This window comes from Ranitomeya imitator, chromosome 1 (genome assembly GCF_032444005.1).
Source record: "Ranitomeya imitator isolate aRanImi1 chromosome 1, aRanImi1.pri, whole genome shotgun sequence".
In the NCBI taxonomy this organism is placed as follows: domain Eukaryota; kingdom Metazoa; phylum Chordata; class Amphibia; order Anura; family Dendrobatidae; genus Ranitomeya; species Ranitomeya imitator.
The window spans coordinates 1,108,894,154-1,108,918,059 of record NC_091282.1 but is presented as its reverse complement, the minus strand read 5'-3'; the positions used below and the strand labels follow the sequence as shown (position 1 = coordinate 1,108,918,059).

At 45.5% G+C, this 23,906-nt stretch overlaps 1 protein-coding gene across 3 annotated transcripts in view; it reads left to right on the top strand.

Annotated features, from left to right (window-relative positions):
- Positions 1-6,323: 6,323 nt before the first annotated feature.
- The window catches only part of FAT1 (FAT atypical cadherin 1), a 244,376-nt gene continuing 226,793 nt past the window's right edge, over positions 6,324-23,906 (top strand). For all 3 annotated transcript variants that reach the window (XM_069744372.1, XM_069744371.1, XM_069744370.1), the window contains exon 1: positions 6,324-6,582. The gene's annotated coding sequence lies outside the window, so the exon portion shown is untranslated. The remainder of the gene's footprint in view (positions 6,583-23,906) is intronic.

Below are 23,906 nucleotides of genomic sequence, written 5' to 3'. Positions count from 1 at the left end.
ACGCGAGGCTTTGTTTTGAGTTTTCACTAAGTTTTGCCAGCAGCATTGTATACAAAGGCATAAAAAAATGTTATTCCCCTGCCAAAAATGACTGAGAGGGTGCTTAAAGCGTTCAGTAAGAGAATCAGTAATATGAGACAGGCTTGTTAAAGTCTGCAGCCCCTTTAATTTACAGTCCGATGAAAAGTACTAGGACTTATATAGTTGTAACATCTTTAAAAATCTCCACATGGTCTTTGCATTTGCCCTTTGAACCTGCATTAACATTACCCTTAGAACTTAAATATGTGTGGCTCTTTTCTGTTATGTGATGCCGCCGGCACTGTTAATAGGTCAGTGTATTCAAAGTAGAGCTGTCATCATGAATCAACCTTTACATCAAAACCTGTATACAATATATATGTATATATACAACACACTGCGCCTTTGTAACAGAAGGGTCTGTGTAGTTCTTCAATCAGGGGTTGGAAATGCACATCTAACATCTGCAAAGGCACACAGTTATTTTCAGAATCACACTTTATATAATTAGACATTTCTTTTCGAGTTTAAGAGGATGAATAAGGAATATTTTGTTAATTTGTGTGACTATTTCCTTAGAATGCTGATAAATTAGTCTATGTTTAAAATGAAATCCACAGCGCCACATCAGACCTGCGACATGACAAAAGTTGCAGAGAATGGTTAATTTTAGTGTAAAGGATTATCATACTTAGGCCGGTTTCACATAAGCGTTGCGGACCGCTGCGGACTTCCTCTGTGAAGCCCCGCCCTCGGCCGCACCTCCGCCGCTAGCTCAGCCTACTTCTGCATGCGGCCTGCGTACCTATCTTTAACATTAGGTACGTAGGTCATGTTGCTATATGCGGATGCTTACGCATGCGTCGTTTTGCCGATGCGGCAACCAGCATAGAACGCAGCTTGTTTTTTTTCTCTGCATCGTCAAAACGACACATGCGAAAGCATCCGCATACAGCGGCACGACCTGCGTACCTAATGTTAAAGATAGGTACGCAGGCCACATGCAGAAGTAGGCGGAGCTAGCTGCGGAGGTGCGGCCGAGGGTGGGGCTTCACGGAGGAAGCTCCTCAAAATGCTAGTGTGAAACTAGCCTTAGTTATTTTGGCACTCAAGGTTAAAATCTTTGCCCTATAGGAACTAGTGTACTTTCAGTGAAAGAATCTTCCCGAAATATTCTCACTGGGAGCTGTATTTAGATGCTGCTCAGCCGGGCCAGTGCGAGGGGTAGGCAGGATAAGCTCCTGCATAGGGCACCACCTCCTGCCCGCATTTTGAAAAATAAAATGCTGAATGTCTGCAGTCGCCTGACATGTTCGACAGACATTCAGCAAAGTGACTGCCGCTCACTCCTCTTTCTGGCCTTCGCCCCGGCCATCGCTCCCTCCCTGCTCTCAGTTGCATTTGCGTCTATCAGACGTGAATGCAGTTGCTGTGTGCGCTGCCCGGGGTCTGAGGAAAGGAGCTGTCATCTCACCTGCTCTGCCGGGATCTCTAGCTCCTTGTTGGAGATGGCGCACGCAGGACACGTTGGATCACGTGGTTCAGTGGCGTCATCACCCCGCAAGCGTCCACTGCTGCACTTCACAGAAGAGGTGATGTGCTGGCTGTGTAACCAAATATCTTTAATGGTTCTCCAGACCAAGAAGTCGAGTAACAGTGACATAGTTCTTAGCTTAGTGTCAATTGCCAATAGTATAGTTATAACCCTGGCACCAACTTTCAGCAAAGCCATGAAATTCCCAACGTTATAGGGGCATGCTAGTATATACTGGGGGACTACAGGCAGGTATGGACTGGGGATGAAATTCAGCCCTGGCATTTGAAATCACACAGGCCCATGTTGTCCCCATCCCCAATAACCAGATGGGATATATTACTAGTATTACCCTGGAAGGAGGAAAGGAAGTTTTACTACAAGACCAATATTTCTAATTATACCCATGGCCTGCTGGGGTAAGTGACGGCGTGACCGGCTTTGTGCTCTGTGACGGTAACAGTATGGGTGTCTTGAGAACACTGATTCTGTTAACAACGTAGCACACAAGGCAGCCCACAACCAGACTGGCCCTTCTGGCATTTGCCAGAATTGCCAAATGGCCAGTCCGGCCCTGACTACAGGTGGTTGCCAAAAATCACATATGTTTACCAAACCACTCTTAGGAAACAGATTATTATTATTATTATTATTTATTTATATAGCACCATTGATTCCATGGTGCTGTACATGAGAAGGGGTTACATACAAGTTACAAATATCACATACAGTAAACAAACTAACAATGACGGACTGATACAGAGGGGCGAGGACCCTGCCCTTGCGGGCTTACATTCTACAGGATTATGGGGAAGGAGACAGTAGGTTGAGGGTTGCAGGAGCTCCGGTGTTAGTGAGGCGGTAGCTCCGGTGCTGGTGAGGCGGTAGCTCCGGTGTTGGTGAGGCGGTAGCTTCGATAGTGATGAGGCAGCAGCGGTGTCAGTGCAGGCTGTAGGCTTTCCTGAAGAGATGAGTTTTCAGGTTCCGTCTGAAGGATCCGACTGTGGTTGATAGTCAGACGTGTTGGGGCAGAGAGTTACAGAGGATGGGGGATATTCGGGAGAAGTCTTGGAGGCGATTGGATGAGGAGCGAATAAGTGTGGAGGAGAGAAGGAGGTCTTGGGAGGACCGGAGATCACGTGAGGGAAGATATCGAGAGATTAGTTCAGAAATATATGGAGGAGACAGGTTGTGGATGGCTTTGTAGGTCAGTATTAGCAATTTGAACTGGATACGCTGAGGGAATGGGAGCCAGTGAAGAGATTTGCAGAGGGGGGAAGCGGAGGAGTAGCGAGGAGAGAGATGGATTAGTCGGGCAGCAGAGTTAAGGATGGACTGGAGAGGTGCAAGGGTGTTAGCAGGGATGCCACAGAAAAGGATGTTGCAGTAGTCAAGGCGGGAAATGATGAGGGCGTGCACAAGCATTTTAGTAGATTGGGGGTTGAGGAAAGGACGGATCCTGGAGATATTTTTGAGCTGGAGGCGACAGGAGGTGGAAAGAGCTTGGATGTGTGGTTTGAAGGACAGGGCAGAGTCGAAGGTTACTCCGAGGCAGCGGACTTCGGGTACAGGGGAAAGCATGATGTCATTGACTGCGATAGATAGGTCAGGTAAGGAAGATTTGTGGGATGGAGGAAAGATGATGAGTTCAGATTTGTCCACATTGAGTTTGAGGAAGCGAGAGGAGAAGAAGGAGGATATGGCTGATAGGCACTCTGGGATTCTGGACAGCAGAGCGGTGACGTCTGGGCCAGAGAGGTAGATCTGAGTGTCGTCAGCATAGAGGTGGTACTGGAATCCATGGGACTTTATGAGTTGTCCCAAGCCAAGTGTATAGATTGAGAAGAGTAGGGGTCCTAGAACAGAGCCTTGGGGGACTCCAACAGATAGAGGGTGGGATGAGGAGGTAGTATGGGAGTGGGAGACGCTGAATGTGCGGTTGGAAAGGTACGAGGCGATCCAGGATAGGGCGAGGTCTTTGATGCCAAAGGAGGAGAGCATCTGCAGTAGGAGGCAGTGGTCAACTGTGTCGAAAGCAGAGGACAGGTCTAGAAGGAGGAGTACAGAGTATTGTCCAGTAGCTTTGGCGGTAAGTAGGTCGTTAGTGATTTTGGTCAGGGCAGTCTCAGTTGAGTGATGGGGGCGGAAACCAGATTGTAGATTGTCGTACAGCAAGTTAGATGAGAGGTGGGAGGAGAGTTCAGCATGGACGTGCTGCTCCAGGAGTTTGGAAGCAAATGGGAGTAGCGATATTGGGCGATAGCTGGACATAGCAGTTGGATCGAGGGCTGGCTTTTTAAGGATAGGCGTGATTGTGGCATGTTTGAACGCAGAGGGGAAGGTGCCAGAAGTTAGTGATAGGTTGAAGAGGTGGGTTAGGGATGGGATAAGTGTGGTGGTGAGGTTGGGGAGGAGGTGGGATGGGATGGGGTCGAGCGCATAGGTGGTGAGGTGGGATTTGGAGAGGAGACAATTAAGTCCCCCTTCAGTGATGTTGGATAGGGAGGTTATGGGGTTTGGGCATTGGTTTGGTATACAAAGGGGTTGTGGTGGTTGAACAATAAAGACTTGCCTTGTCTGGTCGATCTTATTTTTAAAGTGTGTGGCAAAGTCCTCAGCAGAGATGAGGGAGGTTGGAGGGGGCAGTGGGGGGCGGAGGAGGGAGTTAAATGTTTTGAATAACTGTTTGGGGTTGTGGGATAGGGAAGATACGAGGGTTGTGAAGTAGGCCTGTTTAGCAGAGGTGAGTGCAGATTTAAAAGCGAGTGTTGCTTGTTTGAATACAGTGAAGTTGTCTTGCGAGTGTGTTCTCTTCCAACGCCGCTCCGCAACCCTGGACACTTGCCTTAGCTTTTTGGTGGTGTTATTATGCCAAGGTTGTCTATTGATACGTCGCGCTCTGCCATGGACGAGAGGGGCACTGTGTCGTGGAGTGAGGATATGGATGCCAGTGGTAGGATGGAGTCAGAGAGTGTGTGGGTGTCTAGGTGTGCAAGGTTTCTGCGTGGGTGCGCATGTTGCTGGATATGGATGATTGGTGAGGAGGACAGGGATGAGAAGGTGAGCAGATGGTGGTCAGATAGAGGGAGAGGGGAGGTGGTGAAGTTAGAGAGCAGAGACGGGTGAATACCAGGTCTAGTGTATGCCCATCCGTGTGGGTGGCTGCGGAGGACCACTGAGTAAGTCCAAAGGATGAGGTAAGGGACAGAAGTTTGGAGGCTGTTGACTGAAGGGTATCAATGGGGATGTTGAAGTCACCCATGATGATGGTGGGAGTGTCAGCAGAGAGAAAGTGAAGAAGCCAGGTGGAGAATTGGTCAATAAAGGCAGTGGCCGGGCCCGGAGGTCGGTATATGATGGCCACTTGGAGGTTGGAGGGAGAGTAGATGCGGACAGAATGGACTTCAAAAGAGGGGAGGATAAGGGAGGGAAGAGGTGGGATTGGGTTAAAGGTGCAGTTTGAAGAAAGGAGAAGACCCACTCCTCCACCATGTTTGTTGCCGGGTCGAGGGGTGTGGGTGAAGTGGAGGCCTCCGTAACACAGCGCAGCATGTGACATTATTTTATATTGGAAAAGACAAGCTAGAGCCTTCATACAGACATACCCCCTGTTCAGTATGGAAGGATTATATCTACGGTCTTAGGGTATTTTCATCAGTTTTGTTGCAAACAGCACTACTGATACTCTGCAATTCATTTACTTATCTGTATGAAGAAATGACAGCACTAAAAAGCTACAATAAAAGACATATATATAGTGTGTCTGTGTTGTGAATTTTTTTTAGCCATAGTAAAAAAAAAATTAAAAATTCGTATATGGTGGCCCAGTGGTTAGCACTGTAGCACTGTAACGCTGTTGTCCTGGGTTCAAGTGCCACCAAGGATCTTGTATGCTCTCCTCACCCCCTAAGACATACTGATGGAGAACTTACATTGTGAGCCCCAATGGGGACAGTGATGATAATGTCTGAAGTGCTGTGGCATATGATGGTGACAAATAATAATAAATAAGATTCACAGTCGAGGCCTGTTATAGACTGAGTGACATATTCTCAGTCACTTTGAGCATAAAGACTGATAGCGAAAAGTGACCAGTTCAAGCCGTGCGGTGATCTGTATGGTATGTGCACACGTAGATGGAACCTAGGTGGATTTTTCCACACCTGTTTTGAGAAATCCGCAGGTAAAAGGCACTGCGTTTTACCTGCAGATTTACCGCGTATTTTAGGAAGTTTTTGTGCTGATTCCACCTACGGATTCCTATTATGGAGCAGGTGTAAACCGCTGCGGAATAAACAATGCTACGTTTCCGCGCGTTTTTTTCCGCAGCATGTGCACAGCGGATTTTGCTTTCCAAAGGTTTACATGGTACTGTGAACTCAGGGAAAACCGCTGCAAATCCGCAGCAAAATCCGCAGCGTGTGCACGTAGACTTTGTGTCAGCGCTGATTTATGGAAAACACTTTCTTTTTATCATAAAGAAACTGGTTAAACAACAGATTGGGGGAAAAAGATCTATTTTGTGTTTTGTAAGAATGTAAATAATACCATGATGTGTTATGACCGGCCTGGCTGACATTTTGCTGCCTGTAGACTGTGGATAGAAGCACTGAGCACACAAGGCTGCAGCCCAGGACACCTTGGAGCTCTCAGCTACCCCTTGAAATTTCCAGTTTATCCTAAGTCCACAAAAGTGAGGGGGAGGAGAAGGATGTGATGTCATGAGCTCTCCTGTCCCAGTGCAGGCAGCACAGGGATATTCTCCTCCACAACTTCTAGCACTTGTGCTTTGCTGGGACATGTCCTGATTCTCTGGAGGAGGCAGTTCTGCACCATTGTTGCCACAGAGGGGTCTCCTCTCAGCACACAGCCTCTGGGGGGCCATGATCCAGGATGGTGGATTGCTCTAGGACTTGTTGCTTTATTGCTTGTGGATATGTTGAGAAAGAAAAGAAAGAGGTGAAAGTCCTGATGGAGTTCTGTGTTCTACCTCAAACTAAAGGAGACAGAACCTAAATCCTAGGGAGGTAAGTGCTGATCTGGGGGTCTGCATGTGGATTGGGGTGTTTTACATGTGCTGCTTCTTCTACATGATCACATCAGGTCTGTATTGTTCCCACAAGGCAGGGGGCAGCAGGAAGGCTGATGGTTAATAATTAAGTCCAAGAAATTACTAGGAAAACTGTTGGCGACCATTCATCATGAGCCAGTTCTGTACACTGCAAGGATCCAGAGCCTTGTCTTTGTTAGGACATCATGCGCTGGAGGGACGGACTGGTTGACTTTCATCTCATCCAGGAGATAATCGGTACTGGAAACAAAACACTATAGTCATTGGCAGTATTTATCCAGAGCTTTCTGCACAGTGATGGATTTATTTATTACGTTCCCTTAAATGGCACCAATATCAAGGTAATGGTGGAGAAGACCCTGGTGGACCTACCTGGGCTTGCATGAGATCGATCTTCCTACAGATTGTTCATCGCCATGGCTCAAGGTTAACACTGTCCCCATAGGGGCTCACAATCTACATTCGCTTTCAGTATGTCTTTGGAGTATGGAAGGAAACCGACAAAATCACAGGGAGAACATCCAAACTCTTTGCAGATGTTGTCCCTGGTGGGATTTGACTCCAGAACCCCAGCACTGCAAGGCTGCAGTGCTAACCACTGAGTAACCGTGCTGCCTATCATTAGCTGGAAGTATCACGTGTCTGATAGCTTTGGAATGATAAACATCAAATGTACCAAATGATCAATATCTAGTTTGACCACAAAGTGTCACATTTATATTATTTATTTATATACACGATACATTTCAGAAGGGAAAAGATTTATCTTACGAACAGTGCAATAGTTGTCATTTGCATTGGGTCAACATCTGCCCGACATTAGAATTTATGTTTTGTACTGAATATCACAGCATCATCTAAGATTACCCAATAAATTAGACATGAAATTGTGATTACTTGCTCCCTGGATCACCCCTATAGTTAATGACCTCTAGGTCCAGAGGGTGAAATACTGTATCTCACAATTAACAGTCAGGGGCACTTTGGAATCCCACCAGCTGAACTCATCTGATCCTTGTGATTTCTCAAGACACGACCATTGTTCGGATTGCACTAAAAGCTGGCACGTCTTCGGACCTTTAGTACTTTGGTTCCCTACAGATCGCACCATGAGGTCTGATTAAGCCTCAGACTCGGAGTTGAGCATGGAAGGTCTGTAGGACTCTCTAGAGGGCCCCCCTAATTGGAGCAATGATTCAGGCGTATACATGTGTCCTCCATCACTATCTGCCAGGCTCAGGCTCTCTAGGGAAATGCCACCAAATGTCTTTCATTCCCTGCAAAATGGGAGAGCTTTGATTCATGAGTTATTAGCGGGTGATGGGCGAGAGGTGGTGACATGGTGAAGGAGCGCCTGTGCCCGCAGTAATCCATTACCACCGCTCCAATAAGTGATTGATACCTGACAGCAGGCTCGGACTGGCCCACAGGGTAACGGGAATCCCCCGGTGGGCCCCTGTGCAGATCTGGGCACCCAACCCCACTGTATGGGCAGTACTTAGCTTAATTCACATGGTTTACTATGTACAGAAAAAAGCAGCATCTCATCATTCATTAACCAAGGTGCCCAGTTTATTATTATATAGATATAGGTAAATTTGTGAACGAAGGTAGTATAAATGGTGAAAAGTGGCCTCCCCCAATGTTACTGGTGGGCCCTTGTCACCCCAGTCCGACACTGCCTGGAAGCCCCTGGATCGCCTGCTGACCCCCCACATCTGTGACCTTGCAGGAGGAATGTAACAGCAGGCTGACACATACTGCAGAGTCTGAAACCTGTGTCCTCCCCCTGATTTACGAGACGGTAATGTTAAGTTTAGGGCTTTTTTTTTTTTTGCTGCAGGGTACGTGACACTCATATATACTTCTGTCTGTGGATCATCTCTTTTACGACCTGTCCCCCACCTGCGTCTGCTTCCGGAATTATCGGGGTCTTGCGGCTGGTAGAATTCACCCTATTAAATATTTTGTTTTTATGCTTTGCTTATATAGCGCCATCATATTCCGCAGCGCTTTACAGACATCATCATAATGTTACATTAGTATTTTCTAAACATAACATTCTCTTTGTTTTAGAAACTTTTCTGGATTTTTTTGTTGCCTTTTTTGGAATAAAAGGGGCTAAATCGGGCCTGGGTTTTTAGACTTTCTGAGTTACTGGGTGGAAGTAGCAAGTCCTGGCAGTGACTCTAGGCGTAGGCTTTTGTATTCACAGCACAGGGCTATAATCTTCCAGCAGCCACATGGCTCCTGCAGCTTTTCCACAGACTGCACTTTACTTTACTGTGCCAAGAGAAAATAGTTCCTAGCCTGGGCCTCAGCACATGGAGTGTGATGGGGGAGGGGAGAGCAAAGAAAGAGTCCAAGACCACCATGCTGGACCAGCAATGTGTAGAACTTTTAACAAGTTGGTCAGTGCCCCCATAACGGGAGGACCCTGGAGGTTGGCAGCAAAGCTCACACTCTAGAGCTCATAAAGTGAGGGGGCTCCTGTCAGACCCAATAATGTGCGGTTCTGGGATGGCCTGGAGGAAGAGGAGAGCTGGGATCCACATGTGCCCCCAGTGGTGGACAGGGCTGTGTGCTGGGGTGCAGACAGATCTGTTGGCCAGAGCAGCAGGTCTGAGTGCTGGTGGGGGGTTACTGTTGGCTCAGATCCCAGTGAATGGGGGCAGGGAGAGGCCTTCATGAGCTGGGAAAGAACAGGAGGCTCCCTTTAGGGTGGAGAGAAAGAAATGAAAACTTTTATTACCTCAGCATGGCTCTAACAATGCAGGACACAGTGTTACCCGATCTGCTCGCACTATATGGGCCACAATGGAAAGTCTAATTGCAACATTAACCTATTCACTGCTGGAGGGGCATGTAAACAAGAAACAAAGGGGGCAGTCTGCCCACCATGGAAATGCAGGAGCAACAGTCTGAAACAGAGAGATTATGGAATGAAGGAAGATTTTTAGCAATAATTCATTACTTTTATAGCCATGTCATTGGGCTTTACAGTGTATTCTTGTCATGTGGCTTGACAGCTGTCGGAGAACTAAAAGTCCCATGTAGGCTGTTGATTCCACATGTGTAGATCCCTGCTATTGCCCTAAGTGGACCACAGAGCTAATGATTTACCTTTTTAATTTACATACAAAAAACAAAAAAAAAAGTCCCAGAAAACAGTTAATTGAACATGGCAGCTCCTTCACTCAAACAATTGTCTGCGGCCCCCATACACATTAGACCGTAAGGTATGTGCACACGTTCAGGTTTTTTCGCGATAAAAACGCATTACAAACTGCAGACATATGCATCCTATCATTTAGAATGCATTCTGCAATTTTTGTGCACATGATGCGTTTTTTTCCGCAAAAAAAAAACGCATTGCGGTAAAAAAAAAAGCAGCATGTTCATTAATTTTGCGGATTTTCTGCGTTTTTCCCGCTATTCTATGCATTTGGGAAAAGACGCACCAAAAACGCGAAAAAAACGCATGCGGATTTCTGGCAGAAATGTCCAGTTTTTGTCCGGAAATTTCTGCTATAAAATCCTGACGTGTGCACATACCCTCAGCCAAACCCGACCAACCCAAAATGTGTATGAGCCGGGGCTCTAGACAACTGGGGGAACGGCAGTCTGCAATCGACTTAGGGCTCATGCTCACTTGCGAGCATCTCGGATGAGTCTCGCACATTAAAACCCGGCGCAGCTGCCGGCACTCAAATCGGAGCGTTCGTCCGCATAGGAATACATGCAGCCGCACGCTCCACTCCTGAGTGCTGGGTGCAGTGCCGGGTATTGCCGTGCGAGACTCATCCGAGTTGCTCACAAGTGAGTATGAGCCCTAAGTCGGATCCTTCTGTCCCCGGATAAGAGAGGTCCCTGCACACATTAGATTTGAGTTTTGTTCTAACCCATTGATATTGGTGTGTTCAGCCGGCATTAGTTTGATATATATGAGGGATTTTTCTTAGTAGCCTCACATATTGCCTTAACAAATGCTGGAGGGGCTTTTGCGATTACACGATTTGATGCAAATGCCATATTTTCGCATATACTTTATGCCAGATAACTAGAGTAAATACATTAAAGTGAACCTGATCCTCGGGCAGCATGTATCAGACACAGGCTCTATAATCTCAGCCATATATGTTTGACAATGAAACGCCACGGTGTTTCAGAAAAAACCGTTCAATAGATGCTGGGGACCGAGCCGTGCTGGATACTAGTCGGAAAGGTGGAGATTGAGCCGTGCTGGAGACTAGTCGGGACCGAGCTGTGCTGGAGACTAGTCGGAAAGGTGGGGACCGAGCCGTGCTGTGGAGACTAGTCGGAAAGGTGGGGACCGAGCCGTGCTGGATACTAGTCGGAAAGTTGGAGATTGAGCCGTGCTGGAGACTAGTCGGGACCGAGCTGTGCTGGAGACTAGTCGGAAAGGTGGGGACCGAGCCGTGCTGTGGAGACTAGTCGGAAAGGTGGGGACCGAGCCGTGCTGGATACTAGTCGGAAAGTTGGAGATTGAGCCGTGCTGGAGACTAGTCGGGACCGAGCTGTGCTGGAGACTAGTCGGAAAGGTGGGGACCGAGCCGTGCTGTGGAGACTAGTCGGAAAGGTGGGGACCGAGCCGTGCTGGATACTAGTCGGAAAGTTGGAGATTGAGCCGTGCTGGAGACTAGTCGGGACCGAGCTGTGCTGGAGACTAGTCGGAAAGGTGGGGACCGAGCCGTGCTGTGGAGACTAGTCGGAAAGGTGGGGACCGAGCCGTGCTGGATACTAGTCGGAAAGTTGGAGATTGAGCCGTGCTGGAGACTAGTCGGGACCGAGCTGTGCTGGAGACTAGTCGGAAAGGTGGGGACCGAGCCGTGCTGGAGACTAGTCGGAAAGGTGGGGACCGAGCCGTGCTGTGGAGACTAGTCGGAAAGGTGGGGACCGAGCCGTGCTGTGGAGACTAGTCGGAAAGGTGGGGACTGAGCCGTGCTGTGGAGACTAGACGGAAAGGTGGGGACCGAGCCGTGCTGGAGACTAGTCGGAAAGGTGGGGACCGAGCCGTGCTGGAGACTAGTCGGAAAGGTGGGGGACCGAACCGTGCTGTGGAGACTAGATGGAAAGGTGGGGACCGAGCCGTGCTGTGGAGACTAGATGGAAAGGTGGGAACCGTGTCGTGCTGGAGACTAGTCGGAAAGGTGGGGACTGAGCCGTACTGGAGACTAGTCGGAAAGGTGGGGTACCGAACCGTGATGTGGAGACTAGACGGAAAGGTGGGGACCGAGCCGTGCTGGAGACTAGTCGGAAAGGTGGGGACCGAGCCGTGCTGTGGAGACTAGTCGGAAAGGTGGGGACTGAGCCGTGCTCTGGAGACTAGACGGAAAGGTGGGGACCGAGCCGTGCTGGAGACTAGTCGGAAAGGTGGGGGACCGAGCCGTGCTCTGGAGACTAGACGGAAAGGTGGGAACCGTGCCGTGCTGGAGACTAGTCGGGACCGAGCCGTGCTGGAGACTAGTCGGAAAGGTGGGGACCGAGCCGTGCTGTGGAGACTAGTCGGAAAGGTGGGGGACCGAACCGTGCTGTGGAGACTAGACGGAAAGGTGGGAACCGTGTCGTGCTGGAGACTAGTCGGAAAGGTGGGGACCGAGCCGTGCTGGAGACTAGTCGGAAAGGTGGGGACCGAGCCGTGCTGTGGAGACTAGTCGGAAAGGTGGGGACCGAGCCGTGCTGTGGAGACAAATACTGACCAAATACTGCTAGTGTAACGGCAGCCTCAGGGAGAGACCTGTCACTCCATCTCAGCGGGTGGGGAAAAGCCACCGGAGACCCTCCTGTCCTACCAGACTCCAACACGGCTCGGTCCCCGGCGGCTGTTGAGTTGTGTTTTCCTCTGACATGCTGCACAGTTTCACATATATGGCTGGGATCATCCGTTCAGTGACTGATCCAAGCTGACTGTGGGTAGGGCAGCGTGTATCAGCTGTCAGGTTGCCTTTAATAGGTTTGTTCTATATTATCAAGCAGTGAAATTAACCTTATATTTAGCTTTTTGTTTAATTTTGCTCTTTTGTGTATTGGAGCTGAGGGAACCTGTTTTGTAATTATTGCATCGTGATTCATTTTTTCATATCTCGCTTGACCAAACATAGGTGTGCAACCTCCTGTTAGAAAAGCTCTCCGTTCCTGTGTTGGATTGCATGGTTGCTGTCAATAAGCAAATAACTGAGAGCGCAGCACAGGCCCTGCTATGTGGGGCCTATTGATCTGTTTCTTACTAACACACAACATTTTTCCCCTTATCTCTTATTTGGTTGCTGTGGAAATAAGTCAGATGAGGAAAACAGACTAGGTGTGAAAATTAAAGAGTATTGTTACAGTATGTTAATGTATCAGCAGTTCCGGGGTAACATAAGGGCTTGTTTGCAGCGGCTGATGATGGCTTTTAAATGATCAGCTACATGTTTGCTGATTTGAAGTGGTTTAATTAAATAGCTTGTACAGCGGGGCCGACCGCACTTCTGATGCCCATAGAACGATAGGTAACAGATTGCCATGTAGCACGTCCTGTTTACACAGAGCAAGTTTAAAGCGCCACTCCAGCATTTTTTTTCACTCAAGCTCTGGAGTGGTGCTACTAATATATAATAAATATACTTACCAGCCGCCGTCTTCCGCTTTTCCCAGCCAGCGCCGCTGCAGTTCCAGAGGCAGATTCTCATGCTGATCATTGTCCGGCACATAGATCTTAACAGCTCATTTACATATTAAGAAAAAAATTATTTCTCTGGAATAAGATATCGTATCGTACATATCAAGGTATCCATTTTATACAACTTTCTTTTACCTGCATGCCCAATGTAGACAGCTCAGGAGGGTTAATCGTATTGACAGATTCCCTTTTTAAAGCAAGGATGTCAACCTCAAATACACAGAGGACCAAAGATAAAATCTTGGACAAAGCCATGGGCCAACTTGATACTTATTAAAAAATAAAAAAAAAGTCTACAATTTAGGAAGTTTTTCCTTATCCAATATAATAATGATCTTTTTCATATGGAAACAAACTTAAAGGGTTGTTCCACGAGCAAAATACATATTAGTAGCGCTTAGAATAAAATATGGGAATATAATATGTAAAAAGCATATGGCCCAATTACCTAAATTAAATTAAATCTAATATATAAAGCTGAATGTGTGTGTGTGTGTGTGTGTGTATGTGTGTATGTCCGGGATTGGCATCTGCACCGTCGCAGCTACAGCCACAAAATTTTGCAGTCACACGTCTGGACCCCGAGAGCGTCATAGGCTATGTTGTGAGGCGAAATTTTAACCCCGCGCGTTCCAATTCACCAAACAATTTTGCCCCTATCTACATAATGGGAAAAAATGAAAGGAAAAGTGTAGGAGGCAAATTGACAGCTGCCAGATGTGAACAAGGGGGACTTTAAGAATGAGAGCGATGGCGCCAAAGAGTATATACCGTACAGTTGCTAAGGTGGGGCCCCGACTTGTGATAGTCACCACACACGGGGATATGAACACACACACAAAATGCGCCACACACTACCACGTGCTTGAACACATATTACCCTCAGCACACATTTCACCACACATACACCAACCTCGCCACATAAAAGTCGAAACACAAAAGTCGCCGCTCAAAACTCGCCACGCGCAGAACTCGCCAGATGCAAAAACTAGGCTCTTGCAAAACTCGCCACAAGTGCAAAACTCACCTCATGGAAAACTCGCCACACGCAAAACTTGCACACGCGGAAAAATTGCCACATGCACAAGAGTTGCTACACATGCAAAAGTTGCCTCACACAAAACTTGCACATACTCAAAAGGCACCACACATAAAACTCGCCACGTGCAAAACTCGCCATGCGCAAAACTTGCTGCACAAAACTTGCTACACTAACCTGTCACATGCAACTCGACACACAAAAAGTTGCAACACGCATGTCGCCACACGCAACTCGACACACACAACTTGACAAACGAAACTCGCCCAAAAACACACACAAGTCTGGTATTATCCTTCAAAAATAAAAATCTGATTAATAAGCAGACAAACTACAAGAGCAACAAATGTACCATATAGGAAATACGGCAGCTGTCAGTCACATGACCTGTCTATTATGTGTGAGCTAATATATACTGCCAGGGGGAGGGCTTCCTGTTGGCTGGGGATTTATCAGGCTGCCAATTTAGCTTACAAATACTGAGGTAAAAATACTGAGCAAATAACGTGTGAACGAGGTCTAATACAGGAGGAGATGACACACAGGTATATACTATATACAGGGGAGATGACACACAAGTATATACTATATAGAGGAGGAGATGACATACAGGTACATACTATATACAGGAGGAGATGACACACAGGTATATACTATATACATGAGCAGATGACCTACAGGTATATACTATATACAGGAGGAGATGACATACAGGTATATGCTATATATAGAAGATGACATACAGGTATATACTATATACAGGAGGAGATTACACACAGATATATACTATATACAGGGGAGATGACACACAGGTATATACTATATACAGGAGATGACATACAGGTATATACTATATATAGAAGGAGATGACATACAGGTATATACTATATACAGGGGAGATGACACACAGCAGGTATATACTATATACAGGGGAGATTACATACAGGTATATACTATATACAGGAGATGACATACAGGTGTATACTATATATAAGGCAGATGACAAACATGTATATGCGAGGTGAAAATGAGAGGTGTGAGGTGAAAATGAAAAGGTGTGAGTGCAAAATGAGAGGAGTGAGGGAAAATAGTGGAGTGATCGGAAAATGACAGATGTGAGGTCTATATGACAAGTGTTAGGGGGAATGAGAGGAGTGAGGGAGAAAATGAGAGGTGTGAGGGAGAAAATGAGAGATGTGAGGGGGAAAATGAAAGATGTGATGGGGAAAATGAAAGATGTGATTGGGAAAATGAGAGGTGTGATGGGAAAATAAGAGAAGTGAGGTGCTATAACTAACCACAGATATTTACTATGCCCAGGCAACGCCGGGCTCTTCAGCTAGTATGTAATAACAAAGAATAAAAACCTTGACTAATACAGGTAATAAAGTATGATGCCAACTAAAGTGCCTCCAAACACGTATGATACTGTCACGAGTATGTTCGCCAGCCTGGGAGATCTTGGGGTAGAAGATCACTGTGCATTGTGAATCACAGATGTTCCATTTAATCTGTGTATCCAGATACCATGTTAAATTAATTTGGTTTCCTTTGGTGTTGAAGAGGTTAACAACCCTTTCTATGCCAGTCAGAAACGGGCAGCTTCTTCTGATCTGGTCCTTAATGCTTCCTATAAAACCTGGCCAGACCCACTCTGTCCTGCTGGTGAAAGCCCTCCCTCCTTGTTTTTAGTAGATGCTGTGCTGTGTGCTAAAGCTAAGTAGTTGAAGGTTGTTTTTTTGGTGTTCTGTAGTTTTCTGTTGTATGTGTGTGTTTTATGTCCTTGTCCCCTTTTCCCATTTAGTTTATTCATCCCAGTTCCTATCCTCCTCCGTATGGTTGGTTAGCACTTTTCCATGTTAGAAATTTTGTGTTATCCATGTTTTGTCTTTGTGTCTGTTTTACCTTTTCACTACTGTCCCATGCCTCATGGGGTGGGTGAGGGACAGATTAGGGTTTTTACAGGCGCTCGGTAAAGTCGGAGACTCAGGCCTTTCTACCTTTTATAAGAGTACCCCCGGGGACAGGGATAGTTAGGTTCCCAGCTCCCTTGACAGTTTAAGGCCACTCTTCCTTAAGGTACCTTCACACATAACGATATTGTTAACGATATCGTTGCTATTTGTGACGTAGCAACGATATCGTTAATGAAATCGTTATGTGTGACAGCGACCAACGATCAGGCCCCTGCTGGGAGATCGTTGGTCGCTGAACAAAGTCCAGAACTTTATTTCGTCGCTGGACTCCCTGGAGACATCGCTGGATCGGCGTGTGTGACACCGATCCAGCGATGTCTTCACTGGTAACCAGGGTAAACATCGGGTAACTAAGCGCAGGGCCGCGCTTAGTAACCCGATGTTTACCCTGGTTACCATGCTAAAAGCCGGAAAGCAGAGCGGTGACGTCACCGCTTTGCTTTCCGGCTCCCAGCCAGTACAGGAGGAGAGCAGAGAAGCAGAGCACAGCGCTGGAGGACAGACAGCGGTAGGTAAGTATCTAGTGTTTGTTTTTTTTTACTTTTAGGATGGTAACCAGGGTAAACATCGGGTTACTAAGCGCGGCCGTGCGCTTAGTTACCCGATGTTTACCCTGGTTACCGGCATCGTTGGTCGCTGGAGAGCGGTCTGTGTGACAGCTCTCCAGCGACCAAACAGCGACGCTGCAGCGATCCGGATCGTTGTCGGTATCGCTGCAGCGTCGCTTAATGTGAAGGGGCCTTTACTGAAGACCGTCACAGCGTGACAGTTACCCCCACAGTGAATTCTTCTACAGTACCCTCCACAAGCACGGTATGATGACCTTCAACTGTAATCACCACCCAGCCCTCCACACAGTATAATGATAATGACCACAAAAGTGCTTCGTAAGGTATAATGGCCCCACATATTGCTCCATACAGTATAATGGGCCCCCTCACAGTGCTCTTTACAGTATAATGGGGCTCACATAGTGTTCCATACAATATAATTGAACCACATATTGCTCCATACAGTATAATGGCCTCACATAGTGCTCCATATAGTATAATGGGCCCCATATAGTGCTCCATACAGTAAAAAGGGCCCCACATAGTGCTCCACACAGTATAATAGGTCCCACATAAAAAAAAAATACTTCAGACCATTTCCCCGCTGCTTTGGCCTTTTCATTGTGACTTCAGATCCTCTGCACATCTCGGGGCAGCGGGCGTGTGCCCACTGTGCTGAGACCTCACATTCTGAAGGGGAATGATCATTGCTTTCAACTGTATCTGAATATAGGAGGCTGATATAGTTGAAAGTGCGATGTTGGGCCATATATTTTTTTTCTTTGGAGACACATCCAGCGTCACGTGCCAAATATACTCATCCTGTGGATCAGATTTAGCCCTCGAGCCAGAGTTGGACATATGAGCTTTAAGGAGTTTTATCCCTCTCATTAGAGTTCTTTATTTCAGTTTGATAGTGAAGCATCACATTATATGAATGATGCCCTTCTTGTTTTATCTCAATGGGTACAGATATAGATGATCATTCATGGGCTTTGATTGCCAATAACAATACTAATAGTAATAATATGGTTACAATACTTTATGCAGTTACTCAATATTGATTCAGTCACACCAGTTTCTGCCCCGAGAGTTTACATTATAGTTTTTCACAGAGCTACAATGCAAACACGAACTACTACATACTGCAGATTTCAATTCCTACTTTAAAGGATTGTCCACTACTAGCACACTCCTTCACGTACCTCATGCATGGCCCCGATTAAGTAAAAAAGCTTATTTTCACCACGTTCCGGCACCGTCCTTGCGGTGTTTGCACTCGATGTCCCCGGGGCTCTCGTGTGGTTGTTGTCACGTGAACCCGGAGCCCAATCAACGCTGGCATCACTGTCCCCGCCTTTTGTTGAATTGAATATGATGATGAAGTCTGGACTAAACGTAATCTCTGACTTGAGTGCTGAAACCACAGAAATGGCGTCTGCACGGGAGGTGAGTATAGGTTTTTTTTTTTTTTTAATTGGGGCCAAGTGTAGGGTATGACACGGTTGCCCAAGTAGTGTACAACTTCCTTAAATGAGTTTTCTTTAAAGTTGTTCCCTATGGGTTAGGGATAATTTTTCGATCACTGTGGTTCTGAATGCTGGGTGCCCAGCTCTGAAAAACCCATGTGAATGGAGCTCATGTTACTCAAGTGCACTGCTGCTCTATTCACTCTTAATAGGTGCACCGTCGAATGCCAATGTTTAAGCTCGAATGGACTTCAGCACTCCCATTAGAATGAAAGGAGCGGCAGTGCACATGATCGACTATTGGTGACAATGCAACTTTCAGGTGTTAAACACTGGTGGGCTCAGGAGTTGGACCTCCACCAATCAATGTGTAGGAAAAGCCATCAATATTCTAATCAAAGGAAAACCTCTGTGGAAAAGCTGACAGTCCATTGAGGCATGTGGCCAGGTGACCGGATGGTCCCAGCCTGACTTCTTTGAACATCTCCTTGGAGCCAGGTGACCAGATGGGTCCCAACCTGGTTTCTCCAAACGTATCCATGGGTTCGAGGTGACCGGATGGTCTTAACCTGGTTTCTCCAAATGTATCGATGAGGGTCAATGGAGCAGATCTGGATTCTGTCAGCTGGGGTAATTGTCCCCTAAACTGACATCCTATAGAATGTCAAATCTATGTCCCTGTTGATTGAGCAATGTTTCCCTGGTAGTTTGTACTCCAGTTTTGCAGATCAACAAACTGGCTGGCCTTGTACAATGTGTAATCAACATATTAACAAACATCTGTTTTTCAATTACCCTATGTCCATGTCCCTCAAAGATAACAGACCATGAGTTCCAACAAACATCAACTCAAGTCAATATCCATGCTCATACAAACAGTCTGTGTTTCTTGATCAACCAAAGAAAGCAACACACGAATTCAATAGTCAACATAAAGATAATAGCCTATGTCTCCGGGCCTACTAAAAATAGACATCTCGATAATTAGCATTAATTGCTGTGATGTCACAACCTTTTAAAAGGGAAGGTGCCACCAGTTTTCTTTGTGTTTTTTTTTGTGTGAAATGAAGCTTAAAATAGTAATTAAAATGTATTAGTGCAATGTTTGGACTGTTTGCTAACATTTCTATATGAAAAATATGATATATTTTCTTACAAATATATATTTTACCACTAGGGGGAGCATTTTCCGTTTTAGACCTCAAGCAGCTATAGTAAGACTTACCAGCTTCACTGTTAGCAGCAAAATTGGGGCAGTAACTGCTGACATCACCATTTCCCTCCCCTTTTGGGTTTTCTAGTATCCCTGGGGCATAATGAAGAGTAGCATCACAGGGCAGCACCATTTTGTGGCTGACCTGCTATCACCAGCAGCTACTGTCTCTCTCCCATCAGTCTCTCTCACCCAGTTTACATGATTCTCTCATCCCCCTCCACAATTTCTGGCCATTCACTGCAGCTCCTTATCTTATCTTGCTGAGGGTTGAATCACAGCTCCTGCCCTGCCAAGCAGCTGACCACTCCTGGACCAATAATGCTAATGGTACACTGTTCCTCCTTGATGTCTCTGTTATTCTGCCAGTACTTTTCTCCTGCATTTTACTCCCATCAGCTGTCAAAGGATCTGCTCTGCTGGAAGCAGTACTGCTTATGTTAGCAGATCTGAAGGCTCCATGAAAATGGCAGCAGAACACTCCCACTACTGTGAATTGTGCAGCCCACAGAGGCGTGCCCAGTTCACAGCAGTGACAGTTCTATTACAATAGATAGGGTCAGTGTCCTTCTGATACCTCCTATAACCATGGGGTGCGTATTATGACACTGATAGTGTTGTGCTGCTACTGTGACAGCTAGACGTCAGCCTCCAGTGCCGCCTTTAAACTCCTATAACACTCGAAATATGTTTCAAATGCAATCAAAGCTTGGTTATAACAGCATGCTATGCTACATCTACAAATGCGGTACCTTCCCTTTTAAGAACAAATAAACCTAACCATAGAAGAATTTGCAGGCATTGATATCTTTCTATATTTAGGGTGACTGATGACTTTAGTTCTGCCAAAATGGTGGAAACGTGTGCACTACTGGTGGTGGTGCAAAGGTAGGTTCCCACACCTTACAGTATAAATAAAGAGAAACCTTGCACTCAACTTATGCTCTTTGTGAATTTTTAATGTAGTACCCAAATATACGTTTCGGTCCAACACACCGGACCTTCATCAGTTACTACAGAAAGTGACAGAAAATAAATAAAATAAACAAACAGAAGTAAAACATGGATATAATAGTGATGGAACTAAAATTAACAGAACAAAAGTATTTACATGAACCTATAATGGTTGACGCATTAGAGCAAAATGAATAACGCTGGTTGCTGGAGGAAAAAAGGTATTGGATATAGTGTCCAGCAGAGAGAGACATATGTCTAATATTCGGCACTGATGTAAAGAATAGGAGTGATAAGGAACAAACGATAACTGTTGGAATAAGTTTAAATGCAACAACTCCATTCCTGTTGTAGTCTGCATTGAATGTCTATGAGTGTTCATTTGTCAGCTATGCTGTGATTGTTAAAGTTTGTACAAAAAGGTCAGAGGACTCTCACTGATTGCATCATTCTGCTGCTGTTTCCTTCACAGAGAGACATGTGTTACATGGACTAGATTATATCGGTAGTTACTGTCAAAGCTTTCTTATTTTGTTCCAGTTCAAGCTGCATATATTAAACACAGTTTGCCTTACGTTGGATTCTGCTGCTTATATGAAGTAACACGCGCTGCTGTGGTAATACTCCGGCTAACAGGTTATGGGCCCAGCCACCGGAAAGTAAATGGTAAAAAGCCCAGTCACCGGAATAAGCAGCGAGCCAAGCGCAGACAGCACAGAGGAACCCCCGGAATACAAGGACACCGGAACGCAAAGGTACCGCAGTGTACAGAGCACCGGACAGCGCAGCTTAAAGGGCCAGTAACAAACAAAAAAAAAAAAGGTACAAGAGACAAGAATGTCTACAGAAAGGAATGCAGTGAAGTACACAGTGCCAAGTCTCACAAATCACAATTACAGCTCCTGGAAATTCAAGGTAAAGATGTTACTTATAAGAGAGGGTACATGGAAATGTATTGAACAGCCTGTGCCTGACCCAGTACCGGGTGATTGGCTAGAGACTGATCAGAAAGCACAAAGCACTATTTCCCTCAGCATAGATGATAACCAGATTGTACATGTATGCAAATGTGATACTGCAAAGAAAATGTGGGAAGAATTACAGAAAGTGCATGAAAGGTCAAATCTCAGCAATAAGCTATATCTTATGAGAAAGCTGTATCAGTCTAAATTAAGTGATGGCCAGCATATGCAGGACTATATCAGAAACACCCTAGAGATTGTGGAGCGCCTAAGGGGTATTGGTGAAGAAATTAAAGATTTTCATGTTGCTGCATTACTATTAAGTGGTCTTCCAGAAAGTTATGACACGCTTGTGACTGCATTAGATGCCAGACCAGATGATGAACTCACACTAGAATATGTGAAAGGGAAACTTGCAGATGAATACAAGAGAAAGTCAGAGACTATTAGCAATAATATATGCAAAGCAGAAGCAGCATTAAAGACACAGTACTTTTCTAAAGCTCAGAGTCATTTAAAGGAAACTCGTGAATGTTTTGTCTGTAAAAAGCCTGGTCACCTTAAAGCAGACTGCAGAGTGTGGAAAGCAAGAATGAATCAGTTTAAAAAGCAGGACAGTCATCAAAAGGTTAAAACAGCTGTAAAGAAGGAAGATGCATGTATTGCGACTGCATTTGGGGTCAGCACAAGCCCATATGCAAACCATGTTTGGTGTATTGACTCTGGAGCGACTGCTCACATGACACGTGATAAAGATTTCTTCATTAATCTAGATGAAAGCAAGTCTGAAAAGGTAATTTTAGCTAATGGTCACTATATGACATCAGAAGGAATAGGAGATGGTTATCTCCATTGTCAAGTTCAATCCTCAGCACAAGTCAGAAAAATCCCAGTTAAAGACGTGCTGTATGTTCCCAAACTTGAAAGTAACCTTTTATCTGTAAAGAAGCTTGCACAACAGGGAAATATAGTTACATTTAAGGATGACAGATGCATCATTTCAAAGAAGGGTCATACCCTTGCCGAAGGAAAAATCAAAGATGAACTTTATCAGCTGAAATGCAATGAAACTGTTTACAGTGCTAGACAAGATTTTCATAAGGACTGTATTCATGTGTGGCACAGACGCCTAGGCCACAGAGATCCAGAAGCAGTAAAGAAACTAGCTCAACTTGCAAATGGTATTGCAATCAACCAGTGTAATCAAACAATGAAGTGCACAAGTTGCCTAAAAGGGAAAATGTCCAGAAAATCGTTTCCTAAAGTAAGCACTACTAAATCTGCACAGATACTGGATTTGATACATACAGATGTGTGTGGTCCAATGAGTGTTCTTACTCCCAGCAAGAAGAGATATTTTCTCACATTCATTGATGATTATTCCAGATATACTGTTACTTACCTACTTCAAAGTAAAGATGAAGTTCCACAGAAACTTGAAGAATATCTTGCTGCAGTTCTTAACAAATTTGGAAGAATACCAAAGGTACTGCGAGCAGATAATGGAACTGAATATACAAGTGGTAAAGTGCAAACCATCCTGAAAAAGAATGGAATCGTGTTCCAGACAACCGTTCCATACAACCCAGAGCAGAATGGCACAGCAGAGAGAAAGAACCGAACTCTTTGTGAAAGTGGAAGAAGTATGCTATTTGATGGAAACCTACCTACAACATATTGGGGAGAAGCCATCATGACTGCTACCTATCTTCAAAATCGACTGCCAAGTAAAGCTACAAGTAAAACTCCATATGAGCTATGGAACTGTGAGAAGCCCAACCTGAAGCATCTCAGGATATTCGGAAGCAAAACTTTTGTGCATGTTCCCAAAGAAAAACGTTCTAAGTGGGAATCTCATGCAAAGGAAGGAGTTCTTGTGGGGTACAGTGAAACTCAGAAAGGATACAGAATCCTGCACCCACAGACCAACACAGTAACAATCAGCAGAGATGTAGTGATTGATGAAAACTCAGTATCGCTCAAATTTCATGAGGTTACGCAAATAATTCAACCTAAGGAACAAGAATTTCAGTCAGTGATTCCAGACATTGAAGAGAATCTCAAAGAAAATACTGAAGTCTGGATATGCTCTGAAAGTACTGAAAAAGAAACAGAAGAACCAAGCCAACCTCAGGAGATCAGAAGATCAGGAAGATCAAATAAAGGAATTCCAGCTAAACGCCTTTCTTATATGGTCAGATCAATTCCAGAAGAAGAGCCACAGTCATGGCAGGAAATGCAAAAACTGCCTATTCATAAGAAGCAAAAATGGATAAAAGCTGCTGATGAAGAAATGGAATCCCTTCATAAGCTCAAAACATGGGAGCTCACAGAGCTACCTCAAGGCAAGAAAGCAATTGGATGTAAGTGGGTCTTTAAGAACAAATATGACTCCGAAGGTAATGTTCACCGTTTTAAAGCAAGATTGGTCGCA